Source organism: Pseudochaenichthys georgianus, chromosome 1 (assembly GCF_902827115.2).
Source record: "Pseudochaenichthys georgianus chromosome 1, fPseGeo1.2, whole genome shotgun sequence".
In the NCBI taxonomy this organism is placed as follows: Eukaryota; Metazoa; Chordata; class Actinopteri; order Perciformes; family Channichthyidae; genus Pseudochaenichthys; species Pseudochaenichthys georgianus.
Window position 1 is genome coordinate 42508131 of NC_047503.1, and position 13700 is coordinate 42521830.

Here is a 13700-nt window from a genome sequence, read left to right on the forward strand (position 1 = left end):
TGCAGAATTGTTTCCTTTTAAATCTCATGCATTTAACCAGTAAGCTATCCAAACCCTCAACCTCCTTCAAGACAAGCTTAATTGGCACATCCTGAATGCACTATGAAGCAAGTGAGCAGTGCATTATGGGATATTGAGGACCAGATAGTCTCGTAGATATTAAATGCTCTCACCTGCCGAAACTTGGCTCTGGCCTCCTTCTCTTTCATTCGTCCGTGAGCCACAAGGTAGTCAAACACTTCACCTGCAACAAAGAAAGACAGACAGACATCACCGTCTTATTTAGATCAAGCTTTATCAAAAAGCCTTAAATGACTAAAACTGTAACTACATTTGAAATCATGAATTGTTTGTACGTTTATTTTCCTTCTCTCCTTATAATTGCCAGGTTATTCAAACATGATTTTCTATTCTCATTGATTTATGTGTTAAGCGCTATTTCATAATGTGGTTTTACAAGTGCTCGACACTAATATATGACAGACAGGTGAGCTGGTCTTACCTCCGCTGGCGTACTCCATCACCAGGTACAGAGTCTTCTCCGTCTCAATCACCTCAAACAGCTTCACTGAAGAACAAAAGCAGAACTATATTGCTGCTGCTGAATACTGAGCTCTCATTCAGCCAAATACTGAGTAGTCTGTTGCCAAATACTGAGCTCTTATGCTACTTAAAACTGAGCACTACTAAAGGAGGAGAAGGGAGGACGATGAGGAAGAGCAGTTTGAGGAAGAGCAAGACGAGAAAGAGGGAAATGAGGAGGAAGAGGAGGAAGAAGAGAATATAGACATGAAGCAGGAACATACTTGCCAACCTTGAGACCTCAGAAATCGGGAGCATTTAAAAACCACCGCGGGGGGGGGGTGCTAGAGGTGGGGGGTGCTAGGGGTGGGGGGTGCTAGTGGATCGCCGGAGCTGTATTGGATTAACAATAACATGCTTATTGTAGTTCTAAGTGCACTGCCTCGCGGCCTGGAGCGCCATCCTTGATGGAGCATATGGAGAGGAGTGAGCAGAGAGGGTCGAGTTGTCGATTCTTGTTCTGTTTTGTGTAACTATCTTCCTCACCCTCTCAGACCTTCAGTTGCACGTGCTGCTAAAGAGACGCGCTACCATGGAAACCAAACAATGTGTAGCTGTATTAAAGTCTGAGTGGAAACAGTTGTGAGTAAATCTGATTTTGTCAGAAATCGGGAGAGAAATATGACCCCGGGGGGAAACCGGGAGAGGGCAATGAAACCGGGAGGGTTGGCAAGTATGAGCAGGAGGAAGAAGAGAAGGAGGAAGAGGAAGAGGAAGAGGAAGAGGAAGAGGAGGAGGAGGAGGAGGTGTGGACTCACCAATGTTTGGATGGTTGAGGATCTTCATCACGCTGACCTCCCTGAAGAGCTGTAAAATCGATCAGTGAAGATTAAACTTTAATAAAGTCCACTTTATTATCTCATGTAGGGGAGGGGCGAGGCCTGGGGAGAGGCGGGGCCTGGGGAGAGGCGGGGCCTGGGGAGAGGTCACCACTGCGCTATGCTCACACATCCACTTCCACATCACTGACTATCACACGTCACATTAGTAGCTGTATCTTTATTTACAATACATATTTAAAATGACCCGCATCCATTGTGCCTTTGTTTGCATGGTTATGACATGACGGATGCAGGTTACTCCTTAACTGAGAACAGAAAGCGTACATATATAATCCTGCACTGAAATGTGTGGGAGTTTCTGCTTTTGGAACAGACATCTTGTAACGCCTTAAAACGCAGCGGTGCAACGTCGTAGTGAATTGCATGTAGTGGAGTACTGCAGTTAAGTACAATGTTGAGGTACTTTTAGTTGAGTTTTTGTGTGAGTAGTGACGCTGCAGCTGAAGTTAAGTCTCCAGCGTCGCATTCAAATTTAAGATGGAGCTTTTGCTTGGAAGGAGGTCAAAGGTCAGAGACGTACCTTCTGCAGACTGGTTGGGTTCAGCTGCGTCTTGTCAATGATCTTGATGGCGACCTGCAGAACAAAATATAAAAACATATTATACATTTAGTTTTTTCAATGTGGCGGTCCCTGTTTTCCACACACACACACACACACACACACACACACACACACACACACACACACACACAATGTAAAACAGACACTTTGATGAAGCTAGATGTCGTCATTTTTAAATGTATCCGTTTAGTTTTATTGTTGCGTTTTCAGACTTCCTGGAAACACAAGTGAATTAAATTAAACAAGACCGAGCGCTTTCCTCAAAAGACTAAAGTGCTCTTTCGATACGCTTTACCGCCTTTATCAGATTATTCGGATGCACCCATCTATAATTTAATATTTCTTTACATTGCTTACTTCAAATGTGTTTTACATGAAGCTCATTGTAGTTCCATCTTTTAAACAAACCCGCTTCCCGATGCTTAGTGTTACGGGAAAAAAGGTATAATTTGCAACCATATGAAGAACTAAAGAATAGACAGAAAGAAATCATTAAATCCTTTCTGCAGAGCGAATGGAAAGGGTTTTACAGGAACACACTGACTGCAGGCGGAAGACTTTATTATGCTCAGGCTCGGATCCAGAATATGCTTTAAAGATGATCAATACATTAAAATGGCTGCAGGACAGCAGACGAAGCTTCTCCTCTCAGAGCAACCATCGCCGGGCGTCTCCAGAGAGAAACCCAGCAGCTGATTGGACGGCTCGGACTTGGAAAACACATCTTAAAATAAGTGTAAAACCACACACACACACACACACACACACACACACACACACACACACACACACACACACACACACACACACACACACACACACACACACACACACACACACACACACACACACACACACACACACACACACACACACACACACACACACACACACACACACACACACACACACACACACACACACACACACACACACACCACACACACACACACACACACACACACACACACACACACACACACACACACACACACACACACACACACACACACACACACACACACACACACACACACACACACACACACACACACAGACCAATCGGCTCCCAGCTGCTGACGTCTGCAGCATTAATAATTTATTTTGAAGGGTTACGTTTCCAGCAGATTTAACCCCACAGAGACTCGGAGTGAGATTGTACAATCGTCTAAATCTGCATCAGAACGTCTTGTGATACAATTAAAACATCCGGTAATAAAAGCAGATGGAAATAACTCGTTCAGGTGAGGTATGATGTCATTAGTTTCTTTCGATTTGAAGATTTATTATTATAATTTAAAATTTAAAATCACACTTTTTATGAGTTCTCAGTGTATTAAAGGCGTGTCTGGGTGTGTGTGTGTGTGTGTGTGTGTGATGTTTCTTGACTTTGCCCACAACAAGCAGTATGTGTTAAACATTAACAGTCGTAAAAAATAGAGTGAGGAGTAATGACACTTTATGATGGGTTGGATATCATTGTGGCTTATATATATATATTTATACTTTACATATACTCAAGCCACCGTTAGCTCTATGCGAGTACGCCCTAAGACAAAATAAAGAAAACTGGATGGCAAAAATTAGCAAATTGTCTTCGTTAAAAAGTGCCGTTTGGCAGTGTAATCGTGATCTACAGAGAAATATCACCGAAGTATTTTATAAGTAAAGAAACCTTAAAAATATGGCAATTCTCAGGCCGATATGTGCAGTCTATTGTATTCATATTACTGAGAGGATTTGCAGATGTTTATTTGCAATGGAAAAATAGGTGTCCCGTGTCTGTGTTGCACTGTTGGAGAAGTGACCTCAGAATGTCATCGGCATAACTACACTGTAGCTGTTCGTATGACAAAATAAACAACCTTGAACCTCTGGATTCAGTTATGATTCTAAAAGAAGTGTCTGGACTTCCTGAATCCCCTCAATGATCCATGTGACGCTACGCCAGCAGTTCAACTACAAAACTGACTTCCTGTTGTTTGTGGAAGAACTGCGTGCACCTGATCCTCCGCTGCAAACCTCAAACAGGAAACTGCAAACCCTTTAATGTCAGTCAATAAAGCTCTCAATGGTCTTGGTCCTTGCTATTTATGAGATGTATGAACCCTGAAGGTGCTTTAGGTCTTCTGCTACTGTCCTTCAAATCATTTGTTTTTCAAGTTACTAAAAAGCCCCATGATGAGGCTTCTTTATATCTTCTTTTCATCACCTCCCGTCTGGACTATTGCAACAGCCGCCTCTATGGGTCGCCTGCAAACATCCTCAACAAACTTCAATACATCCAGAACTCCGTCTACTCGCCCACACCGTGAACACATCACCCCGTCCTCATCAAGCTCCACTGGCTCCCCAGAGAATTCAGTACAAAGCCCTCCATAACCTCAAGTCCTGGGGCGGCAGAGCCTTCTCCGTCGCTGCACCCACCCTCTGGAACTCACTACCCCAATCCATCAGAGTCTTCCTTCCTCACCGCATTCAAAACATCCCTCAACACCCACCTGTTCAACACTGCCTTCAACCACTGACCCCCCCCCCATATTTTCTGTTTTGTATTTTTAGTTTTTTTTTTTATTCTCTGTCAAAGCGTCTTTGAGTGTCGAGAAAAGCGCTATACAAGTATCATGTATTATTATTATTACAGCCCATGATTGTGGATCAGCCTCCCAGAAGAAAAGGCTGGCTTTTTAAGATTATTATTTATTTTTAATTTATTCTTATTTTATGATTTTATTCTCGTTTTATTCAGTCCTGTGTTTTTTTACTTCTGTTGGAATTAAGATTTTTTTTTTTTATCACAAGGTTATGTGGAGGGTCCGGGGTAATATAGTTTTTGGGTTAGTAAAGCACATATTGCTACATGTCGTGTATGGAAATGTGAATAAGGTTCGATTTGATTAATACATACTGTAACCCAGACACACTGTGTTCTCACCTCTCGGCCGGTCAGAGCGTGTTTGGCCAGTTTGACTTTGGCGAAGTTTCCCTTCCCGATGGTCTTCAGCAGGCGGTAGTTGCCGACGTGCGGCTGCTCGTCTGCGCTGGACGTCACGGCGCTGCGACATGGCGGCAGACTGTGGCGACTCGCTGATTTGGTGGGAGGGGCCGGAGGATCTGGGAGAGCGTCTGAAGTCTTTTTCTGAAACAGATTTAATATAAACATTTAGATTAAACTAAATGATAGAATCAGAAACGGGTTTATCACCAGGTAGGTTGACACGTACGAGGAATTTGACTTGGTGTCGTGGTGCATACATAAAAGTAAAACAATAATTAAAAACACAGATAGAGAACTATTTTAAGAAAACTATAGAAATATTAGAAAATAAGAAAAAAAATCGTAAAATAAAATAGAGCATTATTTACATTGAAATAGAATAAAATATAAAATATGTGCAGTAAAAAAAAACAGGTCTGCTGTGACAAGACGCACCACACTCGCCCCAATGCAGAATAGGAGTTCCACAGGGAAGCGTACTTAGACCTCTATGGTTAATGGACTGTACTCATAAAAGCACTTTATCCAGTCTTTCCACCCCCTCAAAGCGCTTTACATACGACGAGTCACTCACCCATTCATACAGGGCAGTGGAGCTTGCTCTAGGAACTAACATGCACACACACACACACACACACACACACACACACACACACACACACACACACACACACACACACACACACACACACACACACACACACACACACACACACACACACACACACACACACACACACACCGTCGGCCATCGGGAGCAACTCAGGGTTCGGTATCTTGCCCATCGACGTGTTGACTGCACGGGCTGGGATCAAACTATAACCTTCTGGTTGAAAGACGACCACGATCCGTATGCATGTATGAAGTAGCCATTTACCACCTTGCAAAACAACTATATCAGCAAACCTTGACAGAGGTTGTGAAAAGAGAGACGTCGCTGAGTTTAGAAACCGTTCCTAAACACAGCAACACATCTCGGACTCTGAGAAGCACAGGAGACCCCTTGACTTGTGTTGATTGGCTTAATACCAACATGTCTTCTGGTTTAAACACCAGGTGTGAAACAGGATCCCTCGCCTGCAGTGGAGGCTACATACGACCGAGGTCATCATAACATCAGCTTCTGGTCTGGGTGCAATACGCAGAGCGAGGATATCTGTACACAGGAAAGTACTTCTCACTGTGTTCAAGTCTCTTCTTCCTACTCGCTTAGATTAATGTGGAACGGATCCCAGCCCGACTGCAGTGAAGCAGAACACGGTGAGTGCAGGTTCAATGATCGATAGACGGAGCAGCATGTCTCCTTGCAAACCACAATCTGAGAAAGACGAACTTCTGGAAATGGCTGACAGAACAATTAAGTCTGCAGTCACTTTAAAGAAGTGCAGTGTGTTTATAGGTGTGTGTGCATGTAAATGACCTGCAAAGGCTAAAATCCCAAATGTTCCTCCACGCCCGCACTTCTATAGGATAGTGCTCTAAGACATTGTATGTGATATCTCTAAGCCATTGACCAATCACAACAGAGCCGGCCAGCTAACCAATCAGAGCAGACTGGGCTCTGGTTTCAGACAGAGGGTGAAAAGAGGTGCTGCAGCACAGGCAGGATGAGAGGAATAAAGAGCTTTCTGAACATTAGAGCATGGAGACGTGTCCCAGTGGAGACACTACATACTGATGTGGACCTGAATGCATGATATGTCTTTTAAATGTAGTTGTACATGTTGTTACATGAAGACCAGCCTGCTCAAAGTGACACCGATAGGAGGGCATGTGTCTTCAGGGTTTCTCTGGGACCAAAGAGAACAAACAAAAACTGAACTAATACGATTTGCTCAAAAGGAGAAGTTTGACCAGCTGCATATTAATTACTTTCTCTTTTGTTTGGTTGAAAGACGAAGCTACAGCTAGCAACCGGTTAGCATCGCTCAGCATGAAGGGGAACCGCTGGCTCTGTATGAAGGTAACACAACCCTCCTCCAAAGATCCCTCGTTAACGTATTATGTGTCCTCTGCGCACAAACTGAAGTGTTCAAGCAGCCATTCGTCGTTTCCCAGAGTGTTTGAACCGAACCGGGTCTGAGTGCAGGACAACGGGGGAACGGTGACATCTGCTGCAGGAGACACACACCTACTGCTACACACTGAGACACACCTACTGCTACACACTGACACACACCTCTACTGCTACACACACCTCTACTGCTACACACACCTCCTCTACTGCTACACACACCTCCTCTACTGCTACACACTGAGACACACACCTCTACTGCTACACACAGACACACCTATACTGCTGCACTCTGAGACACACACCTCTACTGCTACACACTGAGACACACACACATCTACACACAGTGACGTCACGAGCTACCCACAATGCAACACGCGCCATATACATATATATAAATACGCCATTTTCCTCGAGGTGCAAATATAAACAGCTAGCTAACGTAGCTAGCTAACGTAGCCAGGCAGAGCGCACTCATTTTTTTTCTGAATGTACGATCGAAGAAATCGCTGCATGTCTTCGGATCACCTCTCTGGACTGGAGGGGTGTGCTCGAGGTCGTTTCCAGCGTGAACTAGAGCTGTGTGGGTTGTCGGGTCGCCCTTACAGACTGCCTGCAGACGTATGGAAAACGACCCTCGAAAGTGGCCTTCGTCGATTTTGGCTGCATCTACGTCTATCTTCTGGAAACACCAGGTGAATACCCCACTTGTCACAATAATATTATCATGCCAATGCATACATGTGGTATTTTAGAGGTGACTAGATATTAGGGTTGCCAGAAACTGACCATGATCAAAATCGATTATTCGGCAGCCCTGGCGAATAATAATCGATTATTCGACCCCCCCCGTGAAAAAAAAAAAAAAAAAAACTGAGACAAAAGGAATTCCGTTGTTTTCTTTACTAGAACATGTTTAACAGTACAAACAACAAACAAGCATGTCATCACAACGACGTGGCCTTGAAGTGAAGTTGGTAATGGCCGGCTGCTGCGTCTTTCTCTGTAACCTCTTTGGCTTCGCACTCAAATGCGAACGCATTGTTGAGGTTGAGTTGTGATAGACCAACGTCTTTTCGCAGAGCTTGCATTTAACTTCCTTTGGACTTGTATGTTCGAAGTAGTTCCACAAGGAGGAACTCTTTTTACCTGCCGGCTGCCGCTTTGTTCATCTTTAGTCGCACATGTGAGGGAGAGGGGGGGTGGGGGTGGGGTCGGTGTGTAGCTGCTGCAGCAGCAGTCTGCTCTGCACGCAGGCTTCCTCCAAATTTACAGTAAAACAAACTGGTGGTGTGACCAATGGCCATTTACAATTATTAATACTATTACTATTATTAGCATATATATATTTATATATATTTTGGTTGAAACTAAGCCAGAAAAAAAAAAAATACATAAATAATAAAAAAAAATATATAAATAATAAAAAAGAAATATATAAAAAAAATCGATTTTTAAAAATAATATTCGATTATGGAGACTGTAACGAATATTAGAATAATCGAATAATCGCTGGCATCCCTACTAGATATTGATTAAGGCAATAGACTATGATATTCTGCTTGCACCTCGCGTGAAATGGCGCATACCGGAAGTACGGTGTCGCCCTCGGGCCCAATACCCGTATGTGTGTGTGAAAGAATCGTCTGTCCATAGATTTTATGTACCTTGTATTAATTATTATGTGTGCCTTTTATCCATTATTGTAATATTATATTTAAGCAATAGCTCACGACAGGCCGTGGTATATGCTCATTATATCACAGCTAAGGGGCGTGGTTCGGTCCGACGCGAAGCGGTATACTGTTTTTCGCAGACGCGGAGGGATACTGACTTGTTGTGAAAAGTAACTTACAATTCTACCCGTGGTATACGCTCAGTATATCACGGCTAAGAACCAATCAGATTGCTTGATTTGACTTGTCTGTTTTATAATTTATTATAATGTGTGAAGCACTTTGGTGAACCCTCTGTTTTTATTACGTGCGATACAAATAAAGTGGATTGGACATGACGCCCGTATACAAGATGGCGCCTAGGACGTAAACAACAACGCGATGGCGGAGCTACGTAAAAACAAAGCTCTCGATGCCGTCGGGCGCTCTCTTTGACACGGTTTTCATATTTTGGATTTTGGTGATTATACCGTTTTTGGCGAACAGAGATAGTTTTTTGGCATTCCTTCAAAATCAGCATTTTAGTACGAGGGCACAGACAAATGTCAAAACCCTTCTGCATATATTTAACTTCCCCTGCATCACTTGCACATTACTCTGCAACATTCCCTGCATTATCTTTTATGTCATGTATGTGTGTTGCGTTGTTGGAGGAGCCTGTGATTAAGATGTTGAACAACTATAGCTCAAAGGAACTGTTGTACTTTATTCTGCACAACATTAGTCTGACAGCTTTAGTTACTTTCCAGCTTTCTTACACTTCCTTCCGGTAACGAACAGACCATCGGTTTAAAACAGGAACTTTACAGAATGAGAGGTCTGCTCTGTTGTGAATGAATGAAAGCAGAGACAGTTTTTTGTAATTTTGAAAAGGGAAATACAAAAACAAGATACTGTTATTAGAAAATATATTTGTCTTTCTTTTATTTGCCAAAGTGACCTCGAGAGTAAAGAGAAGGGAAGCGAGAAATGCCTCGGAGGCATAAAGTGAAACCTAAACCTCCCAGTTCTTTTGCAGAAGTAAGAAATAGTACTCTAAATAAAACGTAGACGATAGGTTGGGGCAGATGCATTTTCCATCTCAAAGATGTTAAGAACTACCAGACTTACAATACATCTCAAAATGAGAATGATTGTAGACATACCGTCATCCTCTGCTATTGGGAACACCAATTCTATTAACCTTGATCCTTTGTTTTCACAGAACCCAGGAATTCACTTTCTTAAATGGGCTCACTTTCAGGTTCATATCTGGATGTCGTGCCTCTACTGTGACTCTTTACTTTACTCATACTTTCTGTGCTGCAGCACCTCTTTTCACCCTCTGTCTGAAACCAGAGCCCAGTCTGCTCTGATTGGTTAGCTGGCTGGCACTGTTTCCCTTCAAGTCCATTAACATACACACACACCCATATGACCCACTACAGGAGAGGGAAAACCCCATAAAGAATAATAGGGCCTTTTAAAACTTGCAGGCAACAATGATGTTGCATTGTACTGTGCTGAGGTTGCTTGTTAATTGTGTTGTTTACTGTTTTTCTGAAAAGGCTCCAAAAAGTGTAAAAACATTTTTTGTTTTTTTGTAAACCACATAGATCTAAAAAGCTTATTGTAAAAAAAAAAATCTTAAAATGAAAAAAAAGTTTTCAAATGGACATCTTCTAGCTGTCACCCAACTGCTGAAGCATGCACACATGGTCGGTGAAAGGGACCGTTAGCTTGGTTGAAATAAGTATTTCTCCACGTTTGAAAATTCAGGGAAACATATTGATAACAACACAACAAAATAAATAACATATCTCTAGTCGTTTTTAGGCCTTTTATATGGAACATGTCAATATTATGCCTTAAAACAGACCCCTCAAGACTAAATGTTGCGTTGGTTAGCCGCTGTGCTAACTAGGATAAGTCAAGAGGACACGCAACCAACGCCACACACACACAGGTCAGAGTTCAGACACTAGTTTGGACTCGTTAGCTGCATTTCAGTCCCTGTGTGGCTTCATGGGGAGGGGGGGGGGGGGGTTCTACTCCCACATTTGGGGAATCCCATAGTAAGCCTACCTGTTGCCATGGAGACAATGAAAGCCTGCAGCAGCTGATTTCACAGTGATTGATCTGTGAGGAGGATGTGTGTGTGTGTGTGTGTGTGTGTGTGTGTGTGTGTGTGTGTGTGTGTGTGTGTGTGTGTGTGTGTGTGTGTGTGTGTGTGTGTGTGTGTGTGTGTGTGTGTGCGTGTGAAGGGAGAAGAGCCTGAAACTCTCCGTGTGGTGGACTGCACGTGACACACTGACCGGGGTCAAAGGTCACACCACCAAGGAAGGGGGAGGGGGCAGATTGTCTCGAGTCATTTAAGCTAGGAAGTCAGAAATCGGAGCTGAATGACATCGAAACCGAGTTGACCCCTTTGACAGTACAAGTCTGAAAATGTTAGCTTTGTTAGCACTACTAGCTAATGGCTAACGTAGCAGTAGGGTAAGACAAATGTATTTTACAACCCAGTATATGTATTTAATTTCAAAGCTTTATTTATCCAGGTGTATCCCATTGAGATCATTGATCTCTTTTTCGAGGGAGTCCTGCTCAAATGTAATATGATATCAAGGAAACTGTAAATATCACAATACGGTACTTGATCTCTAAATAGTTTATAATAAGAGGTGCGAATAAATACAAGCCTGACTTCAGTCAACACAACATCACTTAAATGTTTTCACTTTTCCTGCAGGTCTTCTGCCTTGTCCTGATTTTAGAACTTCTATCCCCTCCTGCATGTTTGCCCATTAAGGTAACTTTGCGAGACAGCTAGATAAATGAGATTGCGACGGTGAGATCACGCGGGAATCACAAGATCACGCGAGAATAACCTACCACAGTAAAAACATTATACAAAAGAACCGGTGGACACATTTCAACCCTTGCACATTATATACAGTCATAGCAGACTTCCACTTCCAGGGTGTACCAGTTCAAACGTGTGACAACATTTCCCACTTCTCAATAGATCTTGAACGCACCACCGGTATAAGTGACTGTAAAGCTGTCCTGTTCCACTTGAGGATTTTAAAAGTGACTTCGAGAAGTCTAAAAGACATCCCAGAGCTGCAAATATCACATCCTGCAGCAGTGTATTCTGGGAACAATCAATAGTAAACAGACAGTAGGAGCCAGCTGTAGCCACTGAGTGTCTGACTGAAGCGAAGCGGAACAGATCAGAGGAAACAAAGAAACAAAGACGTGACCGGGCGGACATCAGGACAATACTCTGTTATACTGCGAGTGATAAAGTAAAAGAAAGTCATATTTATTATGTTGTTCTACTAAAAGCAGCAGCCGAAAACGTCTACTTCTGTTTCTACTGTTCAAATGATAACACAATGTTATTAGTTAGAAAATTTACCTGCAAAATTATTTTTCAAGATCAACAATTTCGTGATATGAAAGATTCTGACGTCTGAGACGAATAATATATGTTTGAATGTGTTTTTTCATGTAGAAAGTCCACTTTACAAACATTACAACCTAACATTCATAAATTACAGTTCAAACCTCATTGTTCTAACCATTGGACTGCAAAGTGCTCAAAAACCCAAGAAACACTAAATGATAAAAGCAAAAATTCCAATAGGCGCGTTCACACCGCAGCACTTTTCCCACTTTAGTTCCGAAATGTTGCGTTCACACCAAAAAGAGCCGGAACTCAAATTAGTTAATGAGAACCTTTTCACCCCCTTTTCCGTCCCTGCTAGAGAGGGACTTTCGTGGGAGACAAAGGTTCCTATTTCTGATTGGCTGGGCGGATTGCAAACCACGCCCCGTAAAACTCCAAAAATATTTGTGAAGCCGCCATTTTATTATCCTTACATTAGCATTATTAGCATTAGCCCAGCGCAGAAACGCAGAGAGACTAACTTATGGCAACACAAAATAAAACATGGGAGCGGTGGAGATGAGGAGGTGTCGGCGTTCTGGCGATTTACTCGGAAGGCTTCAGTAGAAGCTGCTGGGACTCCCAGCAGCTTCTACTGAAGCCTTCCCCAACTCCGGGGACTTCCGGCCGGGGACTTTGGGCGGCCTGAAGTGGGCCTGCCAGTAAACCCAAAGCAGAAGAAGAAGAAGAAGTGACGTCAGCGGCTTCATTTGCCTAATCCTCCCCCAGGGACTTATTCCGGTGTGAACGCGATCTGTACTTAGTTCTAAGTTCTGATGAACCTTTGTGGGAAAAGTACTGCGGTGTGAATGCGCCTATTGTGGATCAATAATGATCATGGGTCGCTTTTCCACGACTGAATTTTTTTTAAATCCAACATGGTTTTCCCCTGCCATGCAACACTGTGTGGACATCGACTGAATGGAGCTATTCAGTTACTTTTCTATTAGGGCAAAAACTATTTACAAAGTGTCAATAATACACTAGGCGCCTAAGTAATATCGTTTTTACTTTAGCTTTAATTGAAGGAAAAATGGAACCACCTTAATATTACAGCGTACTCCTGACTGTTGGTGTAAATGCACAATCATCTGATGTATTTGTGTTGAACAATACAAACTCACAAAGAGGCCAGCTTGGTTTATAGGAAACTAAATGGATGTATCAAGAGATAGTGAGCTGATGAGTCAATAAATAAAGCAGTATACTTATCTCACTCCTCCCCATTAATACTTACATACCAATAAATAATTCCTGAGATGGAGAAACATTAAGACGGAGTGATGAGGATGTGCACCAGGAGCCTGAGAACAGATCACTATTAGCATTCCAACATTAGCATGACAATAAGGAAGCTGCCTTTACCCAGAATTCCTTCAAGGTCCATCAGACCCGAAGACTCTGCTAACATAGGGTTAAACACATCACACAGTTCTCAGTGTTTGACAGATGACACGAGAGAGAAAACATAGAAGTAGAAGCTACTTCTGTCCACAAGCTAACAGCTTGTTCCATCATGCGTTTCCACCATAGACTGTATATAATGTTTCCACGTGGGCGTTATCCACAACATTAAAGTACAAACAGCCTCTTCAG

At 42.7% G+C, this 13700-nt stretch overlaps 1 pseudogene; it reads right to left on the bottom strand.

The window, feature by feature from the left end:
* LOC117450009 (serine/threonine-protein kinase MARK1-like) overlaps positions 1-13700 on the bottom strand; it is a 33655-nt pseudogene that overhangs the window by 16813 nt on the left and 3142 nt on the right.